This window comes from Ursus maritimus (assembly GCF_017311325.1).
Source record: "Ursus maritimus isolate PB19 chromosome X unlocalized genomic scaffold, ASM1731132v1 scaffold_X1, whole genome shotgun sequence".
Lineage (NCBI taxonomy): Eukaryota > Metazoa > Chordata > Mammalia > Carnivora > Ursidae > Ursus > Ursus maritimus.
Genome location: NW_024423319.1, coordinates 46570721 through 46588101, shown reverse-complemented (window position 1 = coordinate 46588101; position 17381 = coordinate 46570721). Strand labels below are relative to the sequence as shown.

At 37.8% G+C, this 17381-nt stretch overlaps 1 protein-coding gene across 4 annotated transcripts in view; it reads right to left on the bottom strand.

Moving 5' to 3' along the window:
* Positions 1 to 17381, bottom strand: part of SYTL4 (synaptotagmin like 4) — a 71321-nt gene that overhangs the window by 38393 nt on the left and 15547 nt on the right. For 3 of the 4 annotated variants that reach the window (XM_008701708.2, XM_008701707.2, XM_040630167.1), the window contains exon 2: positions 2217 to 2290. The exons of the other annotated variant lie outside the window; for it this stretch is intronic. The gene's annotated coding sequence lies outside the window, so the exon portion shown is untranslated. The remainder of the gene's footprint in view (positions 1 to 2216; positions 2291 to 17381) is intronic. 4 annotated transcript variants of the gene reach the window in all.

The following is a 17381-nucleotide window of genomic DNA, read 5'->3' as shown; positions in this document are numbered from 1 at the left end:
ATGAAGCCGCGCACAGATATCGGAAGGTAAACGGTAGGGGAGGGAGCTGACCGCTGTCGGGCGCCGGCGCGGCAGCCACCTGCACGGGAGTGGGCGACTCACTTGGGCGGCACCTGCGAGGAGCGGGAGACTTGAGAGCCGGTGGAGCCGGGGAGCGCTGCCACCAGGCATCTCGCTGGAACACTAAGACATCCCGGTGTGCTCACGGGCATAGGCTGAAGACCGGAGATCAGAGTGCGTGGGGGCGGCTTCGCAAGTAGACACAAAGGACAGAACTTCGCCGGCCCTGGAAGTGATGGGGACAGGGAGCAGCCGAGTGTGGGAAGCGCACATCCAGGCGCTGCAGGGGTTGAGGCAGCTTCAAAGAAACAAGAGTTAAGTGGCCAGACATCAAGTGCAGAAACGGGCCGACTAACCTCTGGTTCTGTGACACAGCACTCTGCTGCTCTGACTCTCAGAAAGAGGCCATAGCAGACTGCTGCAGGGAAGCCGCCAGAGAACAAGAACCTGGAAATAGCTGCTCACACGCGGCCCATCCCATCCCTCGCAGGGGACACGGAGACTTTCTACCAAACATGGGATTACTTACAGTATCAGAATATTACTCAGCTATCAGAAAGAACAAGTTCTCAACATTTGCTACAACATGGATGGCACTGGAGGAGATAATGCTAAGTGAAATAAGTCAAGCAGAGAAAGACAACTATCATATGATTTCTCTCATCTATGGAACATAAGAACTAGGATGATCGGTAGGGGAAGAAAGGGATAAAGAAAGGGGGGGTAATCAGAAGGGGGAATGAAACATGAGAGACTATGGACTATGAGAAACAAACTGAGGTCCTCAGAGGGGAAGGGGGGGGAATGGGATAGACCGGTGATGGGTAGTAAGGAGGGCACGTATTGCATGGTGCACTGGGTGTTATACACAACTAATGAATCATCGAGCCTTACATCGGAAACCGGGGATGTACTGTATGGTGACTAACATAATATAATAAAAAATCATTATAAAAAAAAAGCATTGTGCAAATGGATTCTCCTATGTGTGGTTAGGCATGAAGCACTGGGCAAAATATCAGCCTCTCATGGATAAAACAGGTATCACCAACTGCCTGGCAGCTAAAGACCAAGGATAGCACAGGCACACTGGGAATGAGATCAAAACCAGATTTGTGGAGTGGCAGCAGAGTTCTGTGATGAGACAGGCACATTGACACAGCAATGAGAAGAAGTAATATCAAGAGCCAGGGAAGTAAGAACATCATTGAGGAAATAAAGACAGCATCATAAGAAAAAAGAATTGCTAATACTGTGTATCTTCCCTTTGTTTTTTACTCATGGACTTGATCCACCAGAACTGCCTCCTTCTAAAATCTTAAATTCAAGAATCCCCATTTTCTGACCATAGCTCACTCTCACTAAACCTGTTCTTCAACCTCATCATGACCACAGTCTCTTGAGGCCACCTTTCGTTTTTCTCTTGGTCTACTTGCCTCCTGCTGATCTGTTTTCCTTTCCAACCCATCCTGGACTACAAGTGACTCAACATTTGAACCACTCTCACAAGTATCTCCCATATCCATATATCTTCATCCCTCTGCTACAACCGCCCATCAAAATCCCAAACCTGTACCAATGCTATAGTCTTGCCTTGTATGCTCCTATAACCAAGTCCTACACAATGCTTGGTCTCCAACCTCAGGTGGACCCTCACTGTCACCCATAAGTGTTTTTACTTGCCCTGAGTTCAGTTCCTTTACCTAGTCTCTTCAGATTCTATTTTTAAGCCTTCATTCATCTCACCTCACACTCCCACTTCCTGTTCCTCCAGGTCCTATCAGACATCCTTGCTTCACACTTGTAAAGAAAAAGGTTTTAGAATCCGTCACCTATGACTTCCTCAGCTCCCTGCCCCCTCTCTCCTATAACTTGCCAATCTGACTCTTTCCAGAAAAGCCATATCCCACCCCAATCCCACCTTTGACCATGGGTTGTTATTTCAAACACTAACCCTGTTACCAGCCAGTTTGCTTGAGATGCAATTTTATATAATCAGTAGTGGGGAGAAGAAAACAGGATAAGAAAAAAATTTCTCAGGCCAGGAGAAAAAGGAAAGCATAGGAAAAAAATGAGACAAACAGCAAAAAGAAGATGGTAAAAACAAACTCCAATATATCAATAAACATAAAAAAACATTTATGAGTAAAACTCACCCGTTAAAATGCAGAGGTTAATAGACTGGATAAAATTTTTAAAAATCCGCTATGCCATTTTACAAGGGACACATCTAAAACATAAAGATGAGGAAAGATTGAAAATAAAAAAGATGGGAAAATATATACCAGGTAAATGCCAACCCAAAGAAAGTTGATGTAGTTATATTAACATCTAAAAAATAAAACTTCGGGACAATAAAAGCATTATAACACATAAAGAAAATCAGCACATAGAGTAAATAAACCTGTGTGCACTAATTAAACACTTCCAAATATATAAAGGAAGATTAAGTATACTAGAGAGAAATTGAAAAATCAACCATCAAAATGGGAGATTAATATACCTCTTTCAGTTATTGATAGTACAAGTAGATAAAAAATTAGTAACTATATAGACAAGTTGAACAACAAAATAAGCTTGATTTAGCAGACATATGTAGAAATCTTTATCCAATTGCAAAATCACATATTTTCAAGCACATATAGAACATCTACCCCCAAAATTATCATGTACTAGATTGTAAAACAAGTCTCAGTAAATTTCAGAGAAACCATTCTCATATAGATCATGGTCTCTGACCTCAATGAAATTAAATATAAGGCCAATAACAAGAGATCATTTTTAATCTAGAAACATTTTGGAAATATAAAGACACCTCTAAATAACTCATAGGTCAAACAAACATAACCGTACTAAATCTATCATTAATATCTTAAAGAAGAAACCTGCTGCCTGTTTTACCACCATTACCACTCCCATACCATGGAATGTATTCTAGGAGTTCAAAAAGGAAAATATGGAATAAAAATAATGCTTTTGTATGCAAAGAGTTTTATGGTAAATGATATAACACATTTTGAAAAACATAACTCAGAAAAGTAATGGAGGCACAAATAAAACCAGACAGATTTGAAGTTAGGAAACCTGTGATCTTTCATATTCTCCCAACTGATGAATCCTAGGGTTTAGTGGAGAAACCAAAGCCCAGAAATACTTGTTAATGCTCTTCAGTGAAATTCAGTCACAGATGTGTTGTCACAAGAGCAAGGATTATCTACTGAGAAAACCACAGTTCAGATAACATGTGTCCAAACCCAAGCTCTGATGGACAATTTGTTCCATGTTAGTCGTGGGGTGTCAAGACTCAGATTAAATATCTTTTTTAAAAAAGATTTTATTTATTTATTTGACAGAGAGAGAGAGCGTGCACGTACGAGTGCACAAGCAGGGGAAAGGGCAGAGGGAGAGAGAGAAGCAGACTCCTGGCTGAGCTGGGAGCCTGCCAGGGGGCCCAATCCCAGGACCCCAGGATCATGACCTGAGCTGAAGGCAGACGCTTAACTGACTGGCCAAGCAGGCACCCCTCAGATTAAATATCTTAATATAGCATCCTTTTGGGACCTCATATCCACAGGAAGTTATTTTAGAAAAGATGGTTTGTTTATTTAGAAAATTATATATATTTACTGCTCAAAATTCAGGATAATATTTTAATGCAAATATAAAGGCCAGGGGGAGCTGGAAAATCTATCAAAATGGAAGGTTAACATACCTCTCCCAATTATATATCCAAGTGGATATATCTAATTATACCCTAAACCTATAGATTAGGAGATAATAATAATTAATAAGTGAACATTAACATTAACAGCTAGTTTTCAAGAAGGGGTGGGGAGAGCTTTCTCAAGTTATTTTAAATTCTGAAGACCAGTTATAAAAACAAAAAACTGAGCCAAACTGATAGGAATCATGGAATAATGAATATAGTGGCATAAGACAGACTTGGGTTCAAATCTTAGCTTTGCTATTTATTAGTTCTATCACCCTGGACAAGGGCCCAAAACATATATTAAAAAAAAGATTATCAAAAATGTAGAAATCCTTGGAAGAATAGTGTTTACATTAAAAACCACTGTTGGTGTTCCCAAAATGGAAACTGATGTGAATCAGAAAAACACCAAATAATGTCCCTGCACCGGCAGCAAATAAACAAGTTTCTCTGTGTTTAATTTGTTGGTCACCTTGGTACCTCTCCCTCTCCCAAACATACAGTGCATATTCAAACTAGAAACTTCTACCATGTGTTACCTCCTTAGGGGCAGGCACTGTATCTGGACTTCATACACCCAAGAACTTATTTAGCACAGTGTCTGATACACAGTATAAATTCAATAAATGTTTACTGAATGTCTTCACCCAGAAATCTATTTATATTTATATGTTTAAACTTAACTCATGGAAATTGAAGAGCAGTAATAGAGCTGAGAGAAAAGTGGTTCTGTTTTCTTGAAGCAGTATGGTGTCCTGGTTAAGAGCATAGACTCTGGAATCAGGCTGCCTGCACGAATCCCAAACTCACTATTCACTAGTTTGTGTGACCCTGGGCAAGTTCCTACACCTCTCAGCAGCTCCATTTCCTCATTTGTAAAATGAAGATAATTACCTACCTTTTTGAGCTTGTTATAAAGATTCAATGAGTTTTTACAATATGTGCATGAAGTAATAACACAGAGAATGCTCTCCATTAGCTATTTTTATTTTGTCAGGTTTCATATGTGTATTCATGCTTTACGACTTAACTGGTTCTTGATGGATTCCTGTCTCATGTTGAGGTCTTTCATCCCTTTTTGAGTTTTGTGTATGGTGTAAGAGAATGGTCAAGTTTCATTCTTCTGTATGGACCTCAATGTAAGACAGGAATCCATCAAAATTCTAGAGAACACAGGCAGCAACTTCTTCGACATCGGTCACAACAACTTCTTTCAAGACACATCTCCAAAGGCAAGGGAAACAAAAGCAAAAATGAACTTTTGGGACTTCATCAAGAAAAAAGCTTCTGCACAGCAAAGGAAACAGTCAATAAGACTAAGAGGCAACCCACAGAATGGGAGAAGATATTTGCAAATGACACTACAGATAAAGGGCTGGTATCTAAGATCTATAAACAACTTCTCAAACTCAACACCCAAAAAAACAAATAATCAAGTCAAAAAATGGGCAGAAGACATGAACAGACACTTCTCCAAAGAAGACATAAGAATGGCTAACAGACACATGACAAAATGTTCAACATCATTAGCCATCAGGGAAAAATCAAAACCACATTGAGATACCACCTTATACCAGTTAGAATGGCAAAAATTAAAAAAGCAGGAAACAACACATGTTGGAGAGGATGTGGAGAAAGGGGAACCCTCTTATACTGCAGGTGGGAATGTAAGTTGGTACAGCCACTTTGGAAAACAGTATGGAGGTTCTTCAAAAAGTTGAAAATAGAGCTACCCTATGACCCAGCAATTGCACTACTGGGTATTTACCCCAAAAATACAGATGTAGTGAAAAGAAGGGGCACATACATCCCAATGTTCATAGCATCAATATCCATAATAGTCAAACTGTGGAAGGAGCCGAGATGCCCTTCAACAGATGAATGGATAAAGAAGATGTGGTCCATATATACAATGGAATATTACTCAGCCATCAGAAAGGATGAATACCCATCATTTGCATGAACATGGATGGAACTGGAGGGGATTATGCTAAGTGAAATTAGTCAAGCAGAGAAAGACAACTATCATATGGTTTCACTCATATGTGGAACATAAGGAATAGCATGGAGGACATTAGGAGAAGGAAGGGAAAAATGAAGGGGGGAATCAGTGGGGGAGATGAACCATGAGAGACTACGGACTCTGGGAAACAAACTGAGGGTTTTAGAGGGGAGGGAATGGGGGTATGGGTTAGCATGGTGATGGGTATTAAGGAGGGCACGTATTGCAATGAGCACTCGGATGTTATACGTGAACAATGAATCATGGAACACTACATCAAAAACTAATGAAGTACTGTATAGTGACTAACATAATAAAAAAAGACTTAACTGGTTATTGAAAAATGACATTTACTTTATTTTAAAGAATACAGATGAATTGTGAGTTAAAGTGCATCTAGACAGCATTTAAAGTTTCAAGCATTGTTTTTCAAAGTGAGAAACTATGCTGAGAATATTTAAGATGACAGGAGAATCTCAGGAAAACTGACCCGTGCTCAAGGACAAAAAGACTTGAACTCATATTAAAGTGGATTTTATCCACAGGTGTCACAATCTTTATGATTGTGTTGCTACTATCTTTGATGAAAGCCAGCTTGATCACATATTAAAACTTCTTTCCAAAAAGATTCTTTCCCACAAAAATAAATAAATAAATAATAAAGTGTTCCTCTAAACCTATAAGTAGTAATTATGTGATGGTTTTGCATATAAATTCTGTTGGATTATCAGTTACATCCCATCAAAGTGATATGGTGAGAGCATTTTGCTGTTTGGACCAAGGAAAATGGACAATTTGGATAAAATTTATCCTTCACTGAACACGAAAAAGTGAACCAGAGTCTTTCAAAGGGTATAAGTTTAAACCAAGAAGCTCTGAATTAAACTGCTGTTTTTAAGCAAATGATACTATGTTTTACACAGAAATTGATTAGTGATGTGAGAAGATTTACACTGCTACATGTCAGATTCTATATACTCTTGAACACAGATAATCAGAACTGATATGGCTATGACAAAAAATGTGATGGTGTCTACATTTTTGAAAGGTTCGAATTGAAACTAGGCTACAAATCATAATTGGTAAAGAAAATTTGGGATTTTAGAATGTCAGTGGACTTCTAATTCTAGCTAAGACAGAGTATCAAAAAATGGATTTCCACCTTGCCTGAAAGAAGCCACTGCCCCAAATGGATAAAATACGTGAAACAGTGGTGTTTTCAAGACACTGAACATCAGGCAATGAAGAACTCTGATCCCTGAGAGATAATAAACAAACAGGGTGAGACCTCGGATTTTCCAGGCTCACTGTCTTGAGACAGTTTCCAGACTATGGTGCAGGAAACAGAAATGTAGGCAGAACCTGGTGAACTCCTTGAGCTGAAGTGACAGAGCTAAGAGTCTAGGAAAACACAGGTGGCTAAAGTTCATAAGACAGAATACCTGAGAGAGCTGCACACAGATTTTGAGGAGCTGCCAAGGGTCTCTCTTGAGTATTCAGCACAGCACTGATCAGTGCATGGCATGCCTGTGATGAAATTACCCTAAGCCAAGGACAGAACCAACTGAAAGGATTCAAAGGAACAGTGTCTGTCACTTATACAGGGCTAGAAGTAGTGTCTGTTCCAGCAGACAAATTGGAAAACTTCATGATTCACAGGGCACGGGGCAAAGTATGCAGAAGGGTCTTGCTTCCATAATGGGAACTAATTAACCCTTGACTGTGTACTGCTCTGGTTCTGCCTAACAAATCTAAACAAAACAGTCTGACAGGGATCAATCTGTTTCCAAGTAACTCAAGCACATCCCAGAACAGAGCTCAAGCATATTTGTAGTAATATAATAATATGTAGCACCATGCAAAGTAAAATTCAGAATATCTGGTACCCAATAAAAAAATTAATAGGCATGATTTTCAATGACATGGATGAACATAGAGGGCATTATACTAAGTAAAATAAGTCAGACAGGGAAAGGCAAATACCATAGGATTTCATTTATATGTGGAATCTAAAAAAATGAAACAAATGAACAAACAAAAAACAGAAACAGAATCATAAATACTGGGAGAACAAACTGGTGGTTGGCAGAGGGGTGGAGGGTGGGAGAATGGGTAAATGGGTGAAGGCGAGTGGGAGGCACAGGCTTCCAGTTATGGAATGAATAAGTCACAAGGATGAAAGGTACAGCATACGAAATACAGTCAATGGCATTTTAATAGTGTTGTATGGTGACAGAAGGTACCCACACTTGACGTGAGCTCAACATAGCATAACATATGAAGTTACCAAATTATTACGGTGTAAACCTGAAATTAATATAACATTATGTGTCAACTATACTTCAATAAAAAAAATTAACAGGCATGCAAAAAAGCAGGAAAATACAGTCCATGATGAGGAGATAAATCAAAAACAAAGAACTGACAGAAAGGTTAGGATTAGTGGGAAAAAAAAGATTAAAACAGTCATTTTAACTGCATTCCAATTTTTAAAAGTTAAATAAGGACATGGAAGACGTTACAAAAAATACCCAAATCAAACCTAGAGGTAAAAACAACGTCTAAGATGAAAAGTACACAGGATGGGATTAACAGCAGATTACACATTGTAGTAGAAAAGATTACTGAATTTGAAGACATTGTAATAGGAACTATCTAAATGAAACAGTAAGAAAAAAAGACTTTAAAAAAACAGAGAAAAAATAGCATTAATGAACCGTAGAACAACTTTAGGCTGGTCAATGTACATGTAACTGGAGTCACCAAAGGAAACGAAGACACTGAAAAATTTTTTGAGGAAACAGTGGCCAAAATTTTTCTAAATTTGATGAACAATAGAAACTCAGATTGAAGAAACTCAATAAACTTCATGTAAAAGAAATATAAAGAAAACTACACCATATGGCACACCACAGTCAAATCTTTTAAAACCAGAGATAATGAGAATATTGTCAAAGCTGGAGGCAGGGGGTACATGTTACACACAGAGAAACAAAGACAATGATGAAAGGAAGTTTATCATTGGAAACCATGAAACAAGAAGAAAGAGGAACATCTCTAAAATACTGAAAGGAAAAACCTGTCAACCTAGAATTCCAAACCCAGTGAAATATCATCCAAAACCAGAGGTGAAATAAAGCCTTTTTCAAACATGCAAGAGTTGAAAGAATTAATTGCCAGTAGACCTGTGCTAGAAAAATTGTTAAAGTTTTTGGGCAGAAGAAAAATAACCTAGATGGAAATATGGGTCTAGGGGTGCCTGGGTGGCTCAGTCGGTTAAGCATCTGACTCTTGATTTCGGCTCACGTTGTTATCTTGGGGTTGTGAGATCGAGCTCGGTGTCAGGCTCATGCACTGCCTGCTTGAGATTCTCTATCTCCCTCTCCCTCTGCCCCTACTCCCCTCTAAAAAAAAAAGAAATATAGGTCTACAAAAGGGAATGAAGGGCACATGCAATGGCAAACTATGTGGGTAAAAATATTTTTTTCTTATAGAACAAATGGGCAAAGAAGATATGGTATGTGTACACACACACACACACACACACACACACACACACACACACAGAGTGAAATATTACTCAGCCATAAAAAATGAGACCTTGCCATTTTAACAACATGGATGGACGTAGAAGATATTATACCAAGTGAAATAAGTCAGACAGAGAAAGGCAAACACCATATGATTTCATTAACCTGTGGAATCTATAAACAAAACAAACAAGCAAACAAACAAAAGCAGAAACAGATGCATCAATGCATAGAATAAACTGATAGTTTCTAGAGGGGAGGGATGTGAGGGTATGAGCAAAATAGGTGAAGAGTAATGGGAGATACAGGCTTCCAGTCACGGAATGAATAAGTCACTGGTATAAAAGGTACAGCATAGGGAATATATATGATGGTATAGTAATAGTATTTTATGGTGACATATGGTAGCTATGATTATGAACATAGTATAACATATAAACTTGTCAAATCACTATATTGTACATAACAGTGTGTGTCAACTATACTTCAATAAAAATAATTGATTGTTAAAAATAAAAAATATATATATACATATATAACAATGTATTGTGAGGTACAAAACATATTTAGAACAAAGTTAGAAGACTTACACAACCTGATTTTAAGGCTTATTATAAATCTACAATAATTAAGTGAGAGTGGTATTGGCATACAGATAGACAAACAGAGCAATAGAACAGAAGGCTCCAGAAATAAAACCTTATGTTTATAGTCACTTGATTTTTGATAAAGGTACAAGAGAGTTCAGTGGAGAAATGATAGTCATTTCAACAAATGATGCTGGAAAAACAGGATATCCAGAAGCAACATTTTTAAAAATGTGAAGATTTCTTAGATATGACACTTAGAAACATGATCCAGAACTTGATAACTTAGACTTCATTAAAATTAAAAAGTTCTGCTCTTTGAAAGACGCTGATAAAAAAAAAAAAAAGAAGGCAAGTCATTTACTGGAAGAAAATATTTGTAAATAGTATATCTCATAAGGACTTGTATCCAGAATATATAAAGAACTCTCAAAACTATAATTTAAAAAAAAACCACACAACTCAACATTTTTAAATGGACAAAATTTGAACAAATGCATCACTTAATAAGATATATGAATAGCAAATACACTCAAGAAAATATGCTCAACAACATTAATCATTAAGGAAAATGCAAACTAAAATTACAATGAGATACCCCTACACAGTCACTAGAATGAGTAAAATAAAAAATGTACCAAATGTTGACCAGAATTTGAAACAATAAGAGCTCTCATACACTGTAGAGGGACTATAAAATGGTATAGCCACATTGGGAAAGATTTTAGTAATTTCTCAAAAAGTTAAACATGTATCTCCCATATGACCCAGCCCTTCAACTTTTAGGTATTTGCCCAAGAAAAGCAAACACACATGTCCATGCAAAGACTTGCATGTGAATGCTAATAACAGCATTATTCGTAATAGCCAAAAACTAGAAACAACCCAAAGGTCCGTTAAGAGGTGAATGGATTTTTTTAAAAGTTGTATATCCACACAATGGAATATTACTCAACAGTAGAAAGGAATGAGCTACTGCAATATGCGATATGGATCAATGTCAAATAATTATGCTGACTGAAAAAAACTCAGACAAAAAAGAACACATAATATATGATTTCATTTATATAAAACTCTAGAAAATAAAAATTAGTTTATAGTGGCAGAAAACAGATCAGTAGTTGCTGGAGAGGAGTGTTACAGTACAGAGAGGGACAGGAAGGAAAGATTACAAAAAGGCACAAGGAAACTTGAAGGTAATGAATGTTTACTATCTTGATTTTGGTGATGCTTTAATGGGTATATCAGATGTCAAAATTTATCAAATTCTATACTTTTTAAGATGTAGTTTGTCATATGTAAATTATATGTCAATAAAGTTTGTTAAAGTTTTAAAATTAAATATAACCATATATTGTAATCAGAAGTTTTACCACCCCAGAATACCTATAAAACAGTAGGAGACTCTAGATGTATTCAAACAGTAAAATGTTGTTTTATGTCAGAGGGGATTTTTTCTTCTAAGAGGTGTTTTATTATTTTTATTTATGTGCATCTTATTTTTTATTCAAGTATAATTAACATACAGTGGTATATTAGCTTCAGGTGTACAATATGATTCAACAATTCTATATATTACTCAGTGCTCATCAAGATAAGTCTACTCTTAATCTCCCTTGTCTATTTCACTCCCCTCCCCCACCCACTCCCTCTCTGGGAACCACAGGTTTGTTCTTTGTATTTAAGAGCCTGGGGGGGTGTCTTTTTTCTTTATTCATTTGTTTTATTTCTTAAATTCCACATATGAGTGAAATTATATGGTATTTGTCTTTTTCTGACTGACTTATTGCCCTTAGCATTATACCCTCTAGGTCCATCCATATCATTGCAAATGGCAAGATCTCATTCTTTTTTATGGCTAAGTAATATTCCATTATCTATCTATCCATACACACACACACACACACACACACACACATCTCCATTTATCTATCAATGGACACTAGAGTTACTTCCATATCTTGGCTATTGTAAATAATGCTGCAATAAACATAGGGGTGCATGTATCTTTTTCAGTTAGTGTTTTCATCTTCTTTGGGTAAATATCCAGTAGTGGAATTACCAGATCATACAGTAACTCTATTTTTAACTTCTTGAGGAACCGCCATACTGTTTTCCACAGAGGCTGCACCAATTTGCATTCCCACCAACAGTACACAAGGGTTCCTTTTTTCCACATCCCTGCCAATGCTTGTTATTTTTTGATTTTTCTGGGTTTTGTTTTGTTTCGTTTTGTTTTCAAAGATTTTATCTATTTATTTGAGAGAGAGAGAGTGCGCACAAGCAGGGGGGGAGGTAGAAGGAGAGGGGGAAGCAGGCTCCCTACTGAGCAGGGAGCCTGATTCGGGGCTCAATCCCAGGACCCCAAGATCACAACCTGAGCCAAAGGCAAATGCTTAACCAACTGAGCCACCCAGGCACCCCTGTCTTTTTTTATTTTAGCCATCCTAACAGGCGTAAGGTGATATCTCATTGTGGTTTTGATTTGCATTTCCATGATGATTAGTGATACTGAGCATCTTTTCATGTGTCTGTTGACTACTTGTATGTCTTCTTTGGAAAAATATCTACTCAGTTCCCCCTGCCCATTTCTAATCAGATCATTTGGGTTTTTGTTTTTTTTTTTTTTTGGTGTTGAGTTATCTAAGTTCTTTATATATTTTGGATATCAACCCCTTATCAGATATATCATTTGTAAATATCTTCTCCCATTCAGTAGGCTGCCTTTTTGATGGTTTCCTTCATTATGCAAAAGGATTTTTTTAAAGAATAAATAATACACAGTAAATTTGAAATTGTTTCCATTATTATTTAATTTTGCTGCCTAAAACATGTGTTTTTTTTAAAGATTTTATTTATTTATTTGACAGAGAGAGAGACAGCCAGCGAGAGAAGGAACACAAGCAGGGGGAGTGGGAGAGGAAGAAGCAGGCTCCCAGCAGAGGGTCTCGATCCCAGAACGCCAGGATCATGCCCTGAGCCGAAGGCAGATGCTTAACAACGGAGCCACCCAGGCGCCCCTAAAACATGTGTTTTATCTTCAAACGCTTCCATGAAGAATTTCAGTGAGTTTTGAACCACTTGTTAAAAATATGAGAAGACAGTAGTAGAATTACTGAATGATTTAGGAATTCTATTTTTAATTTTTTAAAAGATTTTATTTATTTGGAGAGAGAGCACGCACACAAGGAGGGGGAGGGGCAGAGGGAGAAGGAGAAGCAGGCTCCCTGGAGCCTGATGCAGGCTTGATCCCAGGACCCTGAGATCATGAACTGAGCTGAAGGCAGACACTTAAATGACTGAGCCACCCAGGCACCCCTATTTTTAATTTTTTAAGGAAATTCCATAGTGTTTCCCACAGTGGATGCACTGAAAACCGTATAAAATTGTTGAATCATTATATTGTACACTTGAAACTAATATAACAATGTATGCTAATTATACTTGAATTTTAAAATGTGATAAGACAGCATGCATGCTCAGAGCTGAGAAGATGAAACAGCAACAAAATGGTTGCATAATTGTTTCCCAGAACTATGAGTATCATTATTTAGTAAGTGCATTCAACAATGGGCTTCTTTTTAGATTTATATGTTCCGTGAGGTATCTTTTTTCAGCTCTGACAGTCATTTGAATCAAGTATAAAAATAAATAGAACTTAGAATCAGACCTTCAAATAGCTGTATCATAAACCAATATTTTGTTTAAACAAAGTACATTTAATGTCAGTGTTCTCATCAAAATGAGAGCAAAGGAAAAAATGAGAGCAAAAGTTATCACACCATTCATAAATACTAAAATTAATTTTAAAGTGTCCATTTCATCTTGTACCTTTATATCTATTTTTATAGAAATGAATGTCTTATATAATATTAGTACAGTTAATATGCCATTTATGAGTAAATACACACATATTAAGGGTGATTGAAATGTTCAGTGGTAAGGGAGAATGATCAAAAAAGTTGGGAAATGTTTTGCTTAAAGGAGGATGAAGGGAAACCATTCTTGCAAACTGCCATATGTTATTGTGATTCTGCGTGCATGTATTTATGATGTATGTTAATCAGGAAAGAATAAATCACTCTGATGATTGTAATTCAGTTGCCCTGATGCAAGTAAGGCGGCATAATGAATAAGGATTTGTGTTGCCATAAAGTACATTCCAAAGTGAACTCTATTAACTAATTGTAACCAAGGCAATTACCGTATCTGAAGCTGACCAATCTTAAGCACTGTCAGAATGGATATTTATTATATGTGTGCATTTCCAAAACCCAAGAGAGGCATAGCCCCTAAAAGCTGGCAAAATCCATCCATCTTTAGGAAAAAAATACCATTTGAAAATCTGAAGGTAAAAGAGTGGATTTTAGAGCACAGAAAAGTGAGACCAAAACAGATTATGTGGTAAGTCTTCACACTTTATAGGAAGGAAGGAAGGAAGGAAGGAAGGAAGGAAGGAAGGAAGGAAGGGAGGGAGGAAGGAAGGAAGGAAAGAGATTCCATGAAAAGAAAGCTTCCAGAAATGCAGGGTTTCCCTAAATCTCCTTGTTTGGATCCAGCCACCTCTGCACAAAGGCACCAACTGATAACATTTTTTGGTTGGTAACAGCTGAGTGAACATGCAACAATGCTTACAGTCAATAAAATGTTTACATTGTGATACTGTGTTGGTCAATTTATCACCTGTCCCTTTCAATTGTAGGGTGATGTCCCACCAAGAAAATAACTCTAAATATTTTATTAAAATGTACCTCTTTTAGATATCTAATAAGGTCATTCAAACAAATTTAAGGTAGATTCAAAATGCAAAGCTGCTAAATCTGGTATCTCAATCTTTCCCAGTTTTCTTTGGATACAGACTCCTACTCCCATCCCCCCAAGCCCCTTCTGGCTCCTGGATTAAATAATGTAAATGTATCTGGCCCAACGATTCTTCTGTGAGACCTCCCTCTACTGTCCTGGTAGTTACCTTTGAACGTCCATGTGGTTTCAGGCCTTCAAAATCCCACTCATTCCCTGACCTGAAGATCTATATTCTGCACTGTTTACAGAATACTCCCTAGTTAGGAGGGCCAACTACATGCTAAGTGCTATGCTAACTGGCTAAGGATAAAATCATGCATAGCCCCTGTCCAAAAGCAGTTCACAGCCTATTGAAAGAGATACTTAAATAGATAATCATAAAAGAACACGGTGATCCAAGAAACATATTCACAAGGTATAATGAGAATACCAAGGTGGGACACCTACTCCAGCTTGGGGAAAGAGAACTAAAAAGAGATACCAGCCGTAGCACGGGAACTGGTTGTAAATAACGTGTACCAGTCGGTTAATCAAGTAGAGCACACGGCATTTACAAAAGCATGGAAGCATAAAGCCACATGATATGAACAAGCAGTACAGCAATACTAGATAGTAAATTGTAAGGGAGGATATGGAAGAGACAGGGGGTGGGATCATATCATGCAAGGGGAAGAGTTTGATATACTATGCTCAGAAACATGGATAATTAGCCTTTGACATCAGGAACCACTGAAGAGTTTTAGGTAAGGCAAACACTTGCTAGAACACTCTGACAGTTATGCAGAATGTGGCTTTGAGAAGGCTGTGATAAAATCCAGGGGGCAGATGATGAGAGCCCAAAGTAGAAGGCAGTGGTAGTAGAGAGGGGAAGGGGCATATTGAAGACGTAACACTCAGGTAAAACCCGCAGAACCTGTGAATGTTCTGTAACACAGAACAGCCTCTTCTACTAGGACTTGGGGTTCTGATGTGCTAGATTTCTAATTAAGAGGAGTATTGTTTAGAATAGTGTCTAGAAGCCCTGGATCTGGGACCAGGCTGCCTGGCTTTCAATCAAAGCAAACTACTTTTTTAGCTGCGTGACCTTGGTTAACTTATTTGACCTCCCTGAGTCTCAGTTTCCCCATTTGTAAAAGCAGTGATTAATAATAGGAGCTCCTGGGGCGCCTGGGTGGCACAGTGGTTAAGCGTCTGCCTTCGGCTCAGGGCGTGATCCCAGCGTTATGGGATCGAGCCCCACATCAGGCTCCTCTGCTATGAGCCTGCTTCTTCCTCTCCCACTCCCCCTGCTTGTGTTCCCTCTTTCGCTGGCTGTCTCTATCTCTGTCAAATGGATAATAAAATCTTTAAAAAATAATAATAATAATAGGAGCTCCTGTCTAAGGCCGTGAGGATTTCAGTGTACATCATGAGTAAAAGGCATAGCACAGTGCTCAGTCTAGAATAAGCAGCCAATTTGACAGCTGTTTAATTTTAATTATTATTAACCATATGCTTTGAAAAAAATATGAGCATATGGCTGTTTTGACATATTACTGTGATATTTGAGAAATCTAATCAGTAGTCTTTTTCCAGATGGAAAGTTACCATACCTCTCTGCATGGAGGTGGGCTGACAAGCATAAATATTAAGTAAATGTTAGTAATTGGATATGTTGAAAAGCTATTTATTTATACACTGTTCCAGACAGGATTTAAAATGACTTAAAAAGATACATAAAACATGACAAAACAGTATAATTTTAAAAAACAGGATCAAAAGAAGAAAAATAAGAGCAGTGATAGAGGAGTCAGAATCAAGGCTCCAAACCCAAAGGGCAACTGAGGCTTCCCAATGGTCAACTGGAGTCTAGACCCCCGCAGTCTCACACAATGTGCCCAGGCCTGCCTGCACTGGGGTCCATTCTCAGAAGTGTTATGGTAGCCAAGTTGTTAGTTATTTTCCCCTAACAATGAGAAATTTATAACTAGTTCTCAAGTTTACAAGATTCTGATTTGGGGTTTGCACTAAGGTTCTTTTGCCCCTTACAATCCTTCTCAGAACAGGTTCTATAAAAGAGGAGTTCGTATACACTGAGGCATTAGCAGTTTCAGATAGCTTAACGCTATCCACCACTGACAAAGATGAAGAAAGAGGAGAAGAAAGCAGCTTATACTTTATAATGCTTACTATGTACCAAGTACTTTTCTAAGCACTTCATATAGATGGAGTCATTTAGTCCTCATGATCATATTGTGAAGTAGATACTATATTATCATGTTTTACAAACGAGGAAAGGGAGGCACACATCCAGCAAATGACTTGCCCAAGATCATACGTCCTATACATGACAATCTGGTCTTTGAACCCAGGCAGGCTGGTTCCAGAGTCTGACCTCTTAACCACTATGCCATACAGTCTCTTCTTTTTCTGATAATATTGCTTATACGTGGTAATATTTGGAAAAGAGACATCTTACCCTCAGTAACTGGAGTGTTTCGGTTTTGTTTTGTTTTGTTTTGTTTTTTAAGTCCTCAGCTAGTAACAGATGAACGTTTGAGAGGCCCTCAGTCTGGCTTATTTTCTCAGTCCCCTGACCTCCCCTCATCCAGGATATCCCTTCTAAAGGACAGTAAGAGCATATGGGGGAAGTAACTAAAATATAATCTCTTTTGTTAGTTCTTAGAATCACAGTTGGGGACAATTTCCTC